This window comes from Mercenaria mercenaria, chromosome 9 (assembly GCF_021730395.1).
Source record: "Mercenaria mercenaria strain notata chromosome 9, MADL_Memer_1, whole genome shotgun sequence".
Lineage (NCBI taxonomy): Eukaryota > Metazoa > Mollusca > Bivalvia > Venerida > Veneridae > Mercenaria > Mercenaria mercenaria.
The window spans coordinates 34,565,605-34,579,003 of NC_069369.1; the positions used below are offsets into that span (position 1 = coordinate 34,565,605).

Here is a 13,399-nt window from a genome sequence, read left to right on the forward strand (position 1 = left end):
TTTTCTATTTTTAGACCTACTGACCTAGTTTTGGAACGCAGGTGACCCAGTTTCAAACTTGACCTAGATATCATCAAGATGAACATTCAGACCAACTTTCATAAAGATCCCATGAAAAATGTGACCTGTAGAGTGGTCACAAGCAAAAGTTTATGCACGCACGGACGACGGACGCTGCGCGATCACAAAAGCTCACCTTGTCACTTTGTGACATGTGAGCTAAAAATGTGCAATCCTATAGTCTACGAAACGGGGGTTTTTGCCAGTGGGGGACTTACAAACTTTCCCTCACTGTCATCAATATATAAAGTTTCATTAAATCCCCTTTCCTAGTTCTTTTTTTTAAGTTATCATCTGTGCAAAATTAAAGGTTACTTGACTTTAAACAAAACAGAATTCTTCAACTGTTCTGAGATTTTTTTTCCCTAAAGTCTTAAGCAATCTGCTCGATTCATGTTCACTATATACATGTATTCAAGGCAATTGCAACGGCTATACAGGACAAACAGTCAACAAAATAATTGCAAGAAAATGTTTTTTACATATTTATTCAATACAAATTCAAAACAAGAATAAAAATATTTCATTTCCATCACTCTAAATGATTTAAGCGATTAGAGATTGAGTTGAATCAAAACATCACTATTCTTGTGCTCTCATTTAAATTCTTTTCGATGTTAAAAATTCAGTAATAAGCATTTTAACAATTCTTCATTAAAAATGAAACTGGATGGTATTCAGATGAAATTCAGTACGAAAAGTTGTAATCATTTAAGTAAATTTCCTCCCATTTTTCAGCCAAGCTTGGACCTGTCTTTCAAATAAGTCTTTCTTGTCCTGTTCTGCCTGACGTGCTGCTAGAACGTTTGGTCGATTGTATTTCCATGTGCTGAATTTAAACACAGCAACGTAGATGCCAATACATACAATGCATACCTGAAAAATAGCAACAGACGAGCATGTTGTGAAAACTGGTTTATCATAATGTTACCATACTGAAAGGGTCAGCCATTTTCATTTAAGAGACACCTCCCCCTTGTGCGCACTGACATCCAAAATACATGTACAACTCCTTACATGCCAGACATCAAGCAGAAAAGAAATCAACAATTCCTTTATTAACCAGCCAACATGGACTAAAACCTTCAATCTTGTGTTCCTAAAACAAAAGTGTGAACCACAAAGCAAAGGCATATGGAATGCTGGGCATTGAAATATATTTTTAACCTGAATTCCAGAGCATTCAGGTGCTCCCTAAAATATATTGTCAGTTCAAACCGGTGCTTTATGCACAAAGGGCAGTGGTCTGTTAAAAGAAGTTCATTGTTTGGTTACAGCCTTTACTGGTTCATCTTATCAGGAGGGTTTTTGTGCTTTGGTATTACATAAAGCTATCACTCTAAAAAATGTTACCAGTATTACTGAGTAAAAACAAGAAATATCAGTAAAACTGATGGATGCTCCCCGAAATTTGCATATAAAAAGAACAAAAGTTGAATTCACTGACTGGGCATATTATAGTTTACCGATGCTAAATGATCAAAGGGCAACATCTCATTGAAAACTAATTCCATTGATAATGAAGAAAATATGTGCACCTCCATGTAAAAATTTTACACTCAGGTTCATGCATCAAATCACAGGACCCTCATTCGAGGACCATGATTCTGTCCTATTCCTCTCTCTAAAAAGTATGCTTTTCTCCCAGTTTGGAAAAAAAAATTAAATGAGCCGTGCCATGGGAAAACCAAGATAGTGGCCTTGCGACCAGCATGGATCCAGACCAGCCTGCGCATCCGCGCAGTCTGGTCAGGATCCATGCTGTTCGCTTTCAAAGCCTATTACAATTAGAGAAACGGTTAGTGAACAGCATGGATCCTGACCTGACTGCGCAGATGCGCAGGCTGGTCTGGATCCATGCTGGTCGCAAAGCCACTATGTTGGTTTTCCCATGGCATGGCTCAAATACATTTTCCATCTTACAATCTTATGAATGTATAAATTGTATGCCTATATATAAATTTACATTAATTTTTAAAACATTTAAAGACAACATGCAGGGATTTTTTTAACATTTCAAACCTGGGGCCTGGGGCCCAATCAGTTGGGAAAAATGGCACGTTAAACCTGAAAATTGGGAAATTTCAAAAATAAGGTTTACAATTATACGAAATTTAATTCAGCATTGTAGGTCAGTTTGCAAATAAAAGTAATTTTTTCTGTTGTTGTGTTTTTTTTTTTTTGTATCTTGGAAGTGTCTACTAAAATGTTCAAAGAAAGTCACAAAAACCCTAAAGGCAATGAAGGATCAGTAAAACCTTCAGATTATGATGGGTTAGTTCCAGCTGCACATGTGTACAGTCTTTTATCCAATGTTTTTAACCGGGCTTGGTCCAAGGATGTGCAGAACAGCGCTAACTTGATTAAAAATAAGGAACAAGAATCAAATCGGAAACCTGAAAATTGAGATTACCGCAAAATTGTTATTTTTTGACAGATTTTTGCGAAATTTAAACCTGAAAATTGGGAAAAAAGCACATTTCTGCAATTGGGACTGGGCAGAAATTCGGCCCCAAAATTGACCTTAAAAAATCCCTGACATGAGTTTTGAACTATTTTCTTCTAAAATACTATCACATTTGAAAATTCCCCCTTTTGTTGAATATACACGTCGAATTTATTTATTTCCTACGTTTTAACCATCAACAAACTGAATCGTGTTGGAACTACCTGTGTTCAGCCTGTATCCAATAATGGTGTCCCAATGGTTGTTAAATAATCAAAGGGCAAAAACTTAATGAAAATCATCCGACCGGAACATGAAGAAACATGCGCATCTCCTCTGGATAGTGAAGCTTCCGTATTCCAGGCAATATTTGTACTATAGGATACTATTACTATTACTATTGTTGAATAATCAAAGGGCAATAACTCAATGAAAAATCCTATGAAACTTGAACTTCACTAAATTCAAACCTGTGGTTGCAGAGAAATACTCTGGACAAGAATTGTACTATACTATTATTGAATAATCAATGAGCAATAACTTGGTGAAAAATCATCCGACCGGAATATGAAGATAATAATGTGCATTTCCTCTTGATAGTAAAGCTTCAAGTATGAAGTTTCGCTAAATTCCAACCAGTGGTTGCTGAGAAATACTCTGGACAAGAAATGCGGGACGGGCAAACATACGGATGAAGTGGTGACTATATTCAGGGAGCAAAAAAAACGTATTATATCCGTTTTGAGATACAAACATTAATAGTTGCAACACCGTCAGTGACACAAAAAACTCGAAATATTGCAGTTGTGAGCATTTCTAGGTTTTTGTTTGTTTTGTGTTTAATGCCGTTTTTCAACAGTATTTCAGTCACGTAACGGCGGACAGTTAACCTAACCACTCCCAGTGTTCCTGGATTCTCTACCATTACAAACCTGTTCTCCGCAAGTAACTGCCAACTTCCCCACGTGATTCAGAGGTGGAGAACGAATGATTTCAGACATAATGTCTTTCATCAAATCATCACGAAGAACATACGCCCCGCCCAAGGCTCGAACTCACGACTCCGCGATCCATAGACCAACATTCTCCCTATTGAGCTAAGCAGGCGGGTTCATTCCTAGATTTCCAGAACTTTATCAGTGCTAAAATTAAGTTGTTTTTTTCTATCATTTCCATATTCAACTTACACCGTATCTGCCCTTGATTGTATCAAAATTGAAATATTTCTTCCATCCTTTGTTCAGTCCGTTCGCTACGGACACCGCTTCAGGCATTGTCATTCCAGTCATCTTGGCTGTTTTTTAGGATTCTAGAAAGAAAAAGTGAAAATTTTAAGGGATATACCATACATGCAAACAAAACAAATGTGATTGGCAAACAGAGCAAAAACTACACAATACTGGTTCAAGTCGTAAATTCGGCCAGGTCGTAAATATTCGGCCACCAACTTTAAAGCCTTTTTTCGAGCCAGATGCTTGAGAACTCATATGTGTCATTACAAACACTTGCGTTAGCAACAAAGTCGGCAAAAAACAACAAATTGAGGTGAGTAGAACAAAAGTTGTCCTTCCCTCAAGTTGTGTACTCTAAATAGCAAATATTTTGTCTCGCAGGTCGCGTGACGTCGTCATTGCACGCGCTCGTTTATGCTGAGGCTCGGCAAGGGTTAATTCAAACCTAAACCTTATAACACGAGAAGAACATAATGCGCTAACTCGCATAAAACGAGTTTAAACCAAGTAAACCTCGATGTCACTGAATTTCCATGTCTACGTTGTTTTTTTCACGTCATTTCGTTTTGAATTATCCATTTTGGGGCCCTATTAAATATGTACATGCTTTGACACGGAACGCGCATTTATTAAAAGGTGATATAACAGCACGTGAGCGAGAGAATATCTTTACGCTCCAGTTAAATCACACCCCAAAAAGTTAAAAGAACAGCATTTTTATGCTAGAATGTGTGATAAACAGTGACATAAAAATTGAACTACGTCATCTCTGTTGGCAAATATTTCCAACGAGGTATGCTATTGACAACTTATTGCAGTTTGTTGAAAAACAGAACGATTTTGACTGTAGCATCGCTTTATTTCCAAGACAATGTTGAAAATATAACCAATTTTATGTTTAAAAAGTGGCCGACTATTTACAACCTCCAGAAGGTAAAATGTGGAGGCTAAACCTGTCCGTTATTTTAAGCGCGGATTTATTGTTTACCATACAGTAAACGGCTGTTAATGATAGCAATCAATGTTGCTTGTATTGAAGCACAAATGGTAGAAATTTTGTACAAATCAATTGTATAAAGGAAGAAATATTTACGAAAAAACGCAAAAAGTGGCCGAATTTACAACTCAAACCAGTATATAACAAGCAAATTCGATGAATTGGTATCCCCCGCTGAAGGTACCTGGGTTTGTGGTGAGGAATGGCAAAAAAATATATCCGGCAAAAAGTTAAGGATGTTAATAAGAAGCAAATAATTTCATTAGTCAAAATCAATTTAACAGAAAACGAATGTTTAACTAGAAATTGCTTTTGTAAAAAAGCGCATGTCTCCACCAATGCAAAGTCCTATAGGCATGAAGTCAATAGGGGTCAGGAGCGAAAGTCAAAGAGACACTGATGGTTGGCTGCAATAGGGATCATCTACTTGGCATGTCCAGTCATCCCGCTAAATTTCAACACTCTTGGCCTAGTGGTTCTCAAGTCACTGTTCAGGCTCCTGTGACCTTGACCTTTGATCAAGTGACCTCAAAATAAATAGGGGTCATCTACTCTGCATGTCCAATCATCCTATTAAGTTTCAACATTCTAGGTCAAGTGGTTCTCAAGTTATTTCCAAAAAATGATTTTACATGACCAGGCCCCTGTGACCTTGACCTTTAATAGACTGACCCCAAAATCAATAGGGGTCATCTACTCTGCATGTTCAATCATCCTATGAAGTTTCAACATTCTGGGTCAAGTGGTTCTCAAGTTATTGATCAGAACTAGTTATCAATGTTCAGGCCCCTGCAGGGTTTTTTCTGGCTAATCTGGGAACATAGCCTATTCCCCTAAAATTGGGAATTTTGACATGTAAATGTTCCAAATTGGGAAATACTTAGTCCCATAGGATATAGTAAGGATATGTTTTAGCACTTTCTCATACACTTGTTGCACATTGTAGAACCTCTTTAACATACTTCCATTATAAAATTGTCCATAATTTGGTCATTTTTTGTGCAATTTTGATGAAATTTTTTTCAGAATGTAGATTGGGAATTTTTGCACTCATTGTGGGAAAAATACATACTTTTTGGCATTGGGAATATAGCCGAATAACGGCTATAAAAACGGCCGAAAAAAAACCCTGCTCTGTGACACTGACCTTTAACGGAGTGACCCCAAAAACAATAGGGGTCATTTACTCTGCATGAACAACCATCCTATGAAGTTTCAACATTCTGGGTCGAGAGGTTCTCAAGTTATTGATCAGAACTGGTTATCAATGTTCAGGCCCCTGCGACCTTGACCTTTGATCAAGTGACCCCAAAAACAATAGGGGTCATTTACTCTGCATGAACAATCATCCTATGAAGTTTCAACATTCTGGGTCGAGAGGTTCTCCAGTTATTGATTGGAAATGGTTTTCCATGTTTAGGCCCCTGTGACCTTGACCTGTAACAGAGTGACACCAAAATCATAAGGTGTCATCTACTCTGCATGATCAATCATCCTATGAAGTTTCATCATTCTGGGTCAATTTCAAGTGGTTCTCAAGTTACTGACCGGAAATGGTTTTCAATTTTCGGGCCCCTGTGACCTTGACCTTTAACGGAGGATCCCAAAATCGATAAGGGTCATCTACTCAACTGTTACCTATTCAGTATTGTAATCATGGGTTGCACACAACAGAATTTGAATAGCTGCGGAGCAGGGCTTTAAACAATCCAGTTGTGACCTTGACCTTAAGCTGGCAGGGGTGAATTTTGAATTCTGCAAATTGTCTTGATTTATAAGGGAAATATTACAGCCAAGTAATATTAAAATCCTTCAAGGGGTTTATGAGATACATGTACAGAGCAGACATAAAATGGAAGGCTCAAACCTTTGACCTTGAGCTGTGACCTTGAACTTGAGCCAACATGGCTGACTCATGTGTTGTGCATATCGTCTTGATGAGGTGATTAATTGACCAAAGTTTCATGAAAATCCTTCAAGGGGTTTAGAAGATACAGAGCGGACACGAAATGGAAGGCTCAAACATTTGACCCAGAGTTGTGACCTTGACCTTTAACCAACATAGCTGATTCATACATTCTTCATATCGTCTTAATGAGGTAATCATTTGACCCAAGATTCATGATTATCCATCAAGGGTTAAGGAGATACAGAGCGGACACAAAATTGAAGGCTCAAACCGTTGACCTCCAGCTGTGACCTTGATCTTGAACCGACGCAGCTGACTCATGTGTTCTGCATATCGTCTTGATGAGGTGATCATTTGATCCAAGTTTCATGATTATCCTCCAAGGGGTTTAGGAGAAACAGAGCGCACACAAAATGGAAGGCACAAACATTTGACCTCAAGTTGTGACCTTGACCTTGAGCTGACATGGCTGACCCATGGGTTCTGCACATTGTCCTGATGAGGTGATCATTTGACCCAAGTTTCATGAAAATTCTTCAAGGGGTTTAGGAGATACAGAGCAGACACCAAATGTTACGTAAGGAGACCATTCCTATAACACCTCCCACCCCCACCCTGGGCTCCAGATAAATGTTTTGGCCTTTTGAGTATTTACTCATCATTATTTTTGTGAAGGAGTAAAATGGTAAAGTTTGAAATTGACTAGGAGTAATCTTACTCTTGAAAATTTGTAAATGTGGAAAAAAAAAACAGAAATCAGATTTATAACATATTTATTGAGTGTAACACCCATGAATTCGTTTGCAGTTCAGTTTCAATTCAGCATTCAAGTTTTTGCTTCTTTTTCGCCCTTGGCTTGCTTTGGCTTCACACTCACTATCGAATCAAATAGAATATTCAATATACCTTTAACTATGTTTTTGGGAACATTTTTGTTGGGTTTGTTCACTTTTTACATTCTTAGAGAGAGACATTTTGGTAATATGTTTAATAAAGGGGGCCGAAAAAGAAAAAGGGGGCTGAAATGACCTATTTGAAACTGCCGGGGGAAATTACCTAATTGGGGACAAGTTGACTGGGGGACAATTTGACTGTAAATCCTCTGACTCTTAAAGTTAAGACAGAGACTTTTGTGGGTGTATTGTCTCATAAAAGTATTGGAAGAAATATTGACAGTCTTGCCCTTAAATATGACATATTCTGCAATGTTGTTCTATTTCTATAGCTATATATAGCTTGACTTAGCTAGATTGTAACTTTTCTGGGACCCGTTTTGGCGTTGGAAGTGGCTAGGTAGCCGGCTCTCTCTCTCTATATATATACATATTGTATATGAACATCTATAGATATTGTATATGAACATGTAAATCAAGTTAGCCGTCTTTGATAAACTGTATTACAAAGGATCATTATCAGGGCTCCGGAAATTTTGATAACTCAATCGGTCCGAAACGAAAATCCTGACATCGGCGCTACCCCACCCACCGCATTCATATTTTGTAAAACGTGATAGAGTAAAGAAATAAGCATGTCATGCATTAAAACTGAGTTACTGGTCACTGCGTGTTTACATACAATGAAGACAGTTATTCAGTGTTGTGTGATCGTTACTTCGTTTAAATTTCGATTTTTTTCCGAGAAAATACTTGTAAGGATAAAATTACCGAGGCATTGACACCGTGTGCGTAACTAGTCTAAAAGCCAACGCACGTGACCGGTACCGTATACACGGCAGATACTTTGTGATGTTTCCTCATTCTTTGACGGAATTCTATAAAATACAATGCGTCAAAGTGAATTACACGACACATATTCTCTGCTAAACAGTCTCAGTATTTTAAGAATACTCTGCCGCGGACCGAATATGTACGTTATATGAACGCTGAAATCGAATTTCCCGCATGTATAGTACCAAAAGGTCACGCGTGTTGGCCATGGATATTTCATTTCACTTATGTTGTACTTCAATAAGCAACTACATTTTATAAAGTTATATGTTCTCTTCTGATGTAAACAAAATTTCATTTTGAAACGTTTTTTAAAAGACCGATTTGATAAACAGCGCCACTCTGGTTTTCTTTATCATTCGTGTTTGCCAGTCCATTTTTTTTTTCTTTTTCTTTTTTGCACAGTCAGGTTGCAAAGACGATTTTCTGCATTTGTTTCAACTGGAGCCCCAACAAATGAATCTTGTAATTTTTTCAAATCAAGTAATTATAAAAAATATTTTGATCGGTTTTCCGTGTGATGTCTCATTAAATCAAAGACCTATAATGTACAATTATAGCTCTTTGATTAAATGCAGTGACCATTTGTTTTTTACCGTGATCAAACATAGCCTTTTGAAATAAACCATCCGTCGGATTCTAAATAAAAGAAGTGGATCCCCGTCGAAATGATTTGGATCCAGTCAGACATATTTGGAAACCAGTCAAAAATGTTTAATACATTGCAGTCGGCTGTCTGCAAACATTAAAGGATGTGCCGCGCGAGCACTGATTGCGTCACATGCTAATTACGGACCGATTATCAAAGTGACAATCAGACCGTTTGACACGTTTATTGATTATCTGAGGGTGCGATCAACAATTTCCTGCTTGGCAGATGATGGTGTATTGAGATATCAGACCGAAATTTATACTTTTCTCCATTTTTACGGGACCGATTTTTTTCGTTTTTTCACTTCATGAATCGGTCTGAAAAGTCAAAAATCGGTCCAAAACCGACAAACCAGCAAATTTCCGAAGCCCTGATCATTATATTAGTTAAATAAATTACATTTCTTGTAATTTATCATTTACTATTAGTGATTTACCTGTTCATTTCGCCGTATCTATGCACTAATATTATCGTCGGCTGATATTTTGTTGTGTTATCAATAAATGATCAGTGTCGTTATCGCCATTGGCGTGTTTTTGAATTCTTAAAATAAACTTTTTAATTATTTTTGTAATTTATTATACACAAATGTATATTAAAGAAATATATTTGATAGACGATGTCAGTTGTCGGCGATCCTTAAGAATTAGGTCTTTTGATATGTAATAATAATCTTTCACATTTAGTATACGCTGGCCGATATGATAGGAGTGCGTAAATACGGTGAAATAAACAGGTTAAACACAAATACTAAATAATAAATCACAAGAAATGTAATTAATTTAAGTAGTATAATGATCCTTTATAATACAGTTTATTAAAACCAGATACCTCGACTTATATTTCATATACGCTACTGGTTGGCGACCCAGATTCGGACAATTTTACTGCCTTTTCAGCTGTCAAAGTTTCATTTTTAATTCAAGATCCATGAAATGTTACCTGAATCAAGTTCAGTTCTTTGGTGTCACAAAACGCAAATTTGTTTGTATATAGAAATAAACTGAACCCGTCACTGAGGCCCGAAAGAGGGTACGTAAATTTAACGTTTTTAGCGTTTTGCAGGACCGAGAAATCGGACAGTAGGAAAACGCTAATTATCATCATTTCTGTCAGGAAGAATCACTTTTAGGTCGGCGTTAATGATAAAAAGACATGTTTACCTTGTTTACATTCAACTATTAATGCTTGATAAAAGGATGTCGGGATTTTGAAACATTCAGCTGGCCTAAATACAACACAGAATTTTAAGTAAAAAAATGATTTAAACGCATTTAACTCGTGTTACTGACGCGAAAACTTGTTTTAAAACACGCAATTTTCATGTCTGCATTTAGCAGATTGTACATGAGTACCCCTTGAATAATGTTGGGGCCCCAAAACAAGTATGCGCATACGCACTGAAAGCACATGCAGCTTCCCCCCAGCGAGAGCTGTCACAACCTTTTGTGAAGAAATGTAGATATTCCAATTTTGTTAGTTTCACTTACCGATTTGCAATTGTTGCAGTGGATGTTGTACATAAAGCAAGCGTCTGTATACTTGTCAACAAATAATAAAAAATAAAGCCACAATAAGCGTTTACACGACTGTCCGATTTTCTGGGTTGTCCGAAATTCTGGGTCGCCAACCAGTATGTATATATAGAACCGGCTACCTAGACCTTTAGTTTAGGAACCGGCTACGTAGACTAAAGGTCTAGGTAGCCGGAACCTGCTACCTAGCCACTGCCTTTGGCGTTTACCATGTTTACCCCACCCATATCATACATTTTAATCAGTATTATCAATAATTTATAATCTACTTATTAACTGCCTTGTGTCCTGAAATTCATTACATATACAAGTGAATAAATTATCATTTCTGAATGTAATATAAGCATTATTTATCACGTTTTTAAAAAGTCAATACAGAACATAATTTGGTGGTCTTTGACCCAAGGTCATCACATTATTTTCAACAAGGTATTTTTGCACAAGTGCAAACGGATATAACTTCATATCAATGAAGAGCTACAAAAAATACAATTCTATCTTGGCTGGCAGAGAACAGCTGAAAAACGTCCGACTTATTAATGAAAAATTTAAAAAAGCAAACCCGTTACCTCACCAACAGAAAAAATAACGGTGTTAACGTAAAACTTTATAGACTGTGATTATCATCGTATCTAAACTACAGGAAAGAAGCGAAATGGGAACAAATAAAATATTGAACGGAACGGATCTACAAATCTGGGGTCAAACATTTCTTTTCACGTTAGAAGACAAAATTACGGTTTTCTTAACAGAAAAAAAAATCAGAACGGGAAAAATAAAATATTCAACCAAGTGTAACAAACTATAATATCCCCTGGAAGCACTGAACGCACCCAAAGACATTATAATATGATAGGCTATGACACGGCAGAATACAATAATTTCATTCGCATTCAGTGCATACATTAACAGAACATTAACTATGCTTAGCTTTTTACTGACATTTGATAACAAAATTAAAAAATGAAAATAAGAATATAAGATATTACATAATTTAACACGATTACATCCTTGGCTAACAGCTAGAATAAAAATAGGCTACAGTTTAAATATAATTTAAGACATGTGAGAACTGCATTAAATTTTGACAAGTGTCCAGGCAGTTAAAATTACAACAGACTTTGTTTGGTAGTGCTTGTTCATGGGAAATAATAAAATGTGCAAAACCCAGAAGTTTAATCGCGTAAACTTTTAAAAAGTAAATTTTACAGTCTTTGCATATGATAGCATAAATATTTAAATGACTGAATGGTAACTAAACTCAACTCAACAATTTTATTTTGCAATTAAAGGCCACCGGCCCACAATACACATACATACAAATAAACACATACAGTTGTGTACCCAGCATTTTAAAGAAAGACAACTCTTTTAGGCTTAATCCATTATACATATTAGGGCAAAGTGAGCATTCTCCCTTTAACATTCACATCCATATTAATTAAGTAAATGGTGAATACATGATGAGTATCTGTGAATTAAGTAAATGTTGAACAAACTTTCCATGGAAACAAAATGGCCGCCAATGTGACCAAATATTTAAATGCTCATAACTTTCTTATTTTTACTCCGATTTTGAAAATTCTTTCACTTCTTTAAATGATTTAAGAAATCCCAGCTGTCAAAATCAACGTAAGAACAACGTTTACTTTCCCTTTAAGATATTAATTTAGAGCGAGCGTTAGCGAAGCGAGAAATTTATATCTTAAAACTGCTGTACTCAACTTATAACCGTCTTACACTTCGCCATTAATTTTAATACATACAACTCTATGTGAATTAGAATGGCCAGATTTAAACGAAATGGAGCAATTCCATTGACAGTGCAACTTGGGCGAACTGTAATATCAAGCAGGATGAAAAAATCCAAATGCATGATCCTCTAAAGCCCTAACAGTGAGAACTTTTCGTGACTCTTATCAAAGGTTTGACAGCTTGAGTATTTTTTCAAACATTTCAAAATTCCACATGTAATGAAAGTCTCGATAGTTTCAGTCTGTCAATACTAGTATTGATTCTTAACATTTTAGTATATTGCTAAGTAAGAATTTATGTTAGTTCTACATTTTTACCGTAAAAACAAAACGGTAATTTTGCTAAACTACTAGTAGTGCTTATACATTACCCGCTCAGTTGTTTAGAATTATGCATGTAATGCCATTACTTTTGATTAGCAAATATACATTACCTAACAGCTACAACAAAACATTCATCACAAACATATATGGAACAGAATTAGGGCAAAAACTGCATTGTGGTTTCGTATATCCAATCTTGTGATTTACATATATGCATTCGTTATTCTCATGTTCACATGCTTCCTTCGGACATCCCTTTTTGCATTGTTACATGACCATTTGTGTTTACGTGTTCCTTTTTGACATTCATACATGCTTAATTGTTTCATTTTTATATCATGGTTACTTCTTCATTAGTCTATGACATTATCTTGCTTTCGGTCATGCTGCAATGTGACATGCATCAGTCGGTGCATTAGCTTGTGGTTAACCTAGACACACCTTCCCCATGTGTTTATGTTGTCTATATGCTGATGATATGGACAGAAGTGGCTCTTGGACAGGTTGAATGTGCTTGTAAACTCGTACGCATGAATAGCTAACAAAGTTTTAAACAAACACAATCTCACTTGTCACAATGCAGAATGCAGCATAGCACTAAGCATAATGAGGTTACCATAATGTACATTTCTCATGATGATACCAGAGGGCGCTTTTATATTCGTGCTCGGCAGCTTCCGCTAAGTCACGGAAAAAAATACGACACTGCGCGTTTAAGCTATGTGTCCGGTGACTGGACCTAACCTGTTTGAATTGTCTAGGC

At 36.5% G+C, this 13,399-nt stretch overlaps 1 long non-coding RNA gene across 1 annotated transcript; it reads right to left on the reverse strand.

Annotated features, from left to right (window-relative positions):
* Positions 1 to 532: 532 nt before the first annotated feature.
* On the reverse strand, positions 533 to 11,208 carry LOC128559460 (uncharacterized). Its single transcript, XR_008372387.1, has 3 exons — positions 11,128 to 11,208; positions 3,694 to 3,815; positions 533 to 936 (listed from the first exon to the last, which is right to left on the reverse strand). It is a non-coding gene; the product is annotated as an uncharacterized LOC128559460 (long non-coding RNA).
* Positions 11,209 to 13,399: the final 2,191 nt, after the last annotated feature.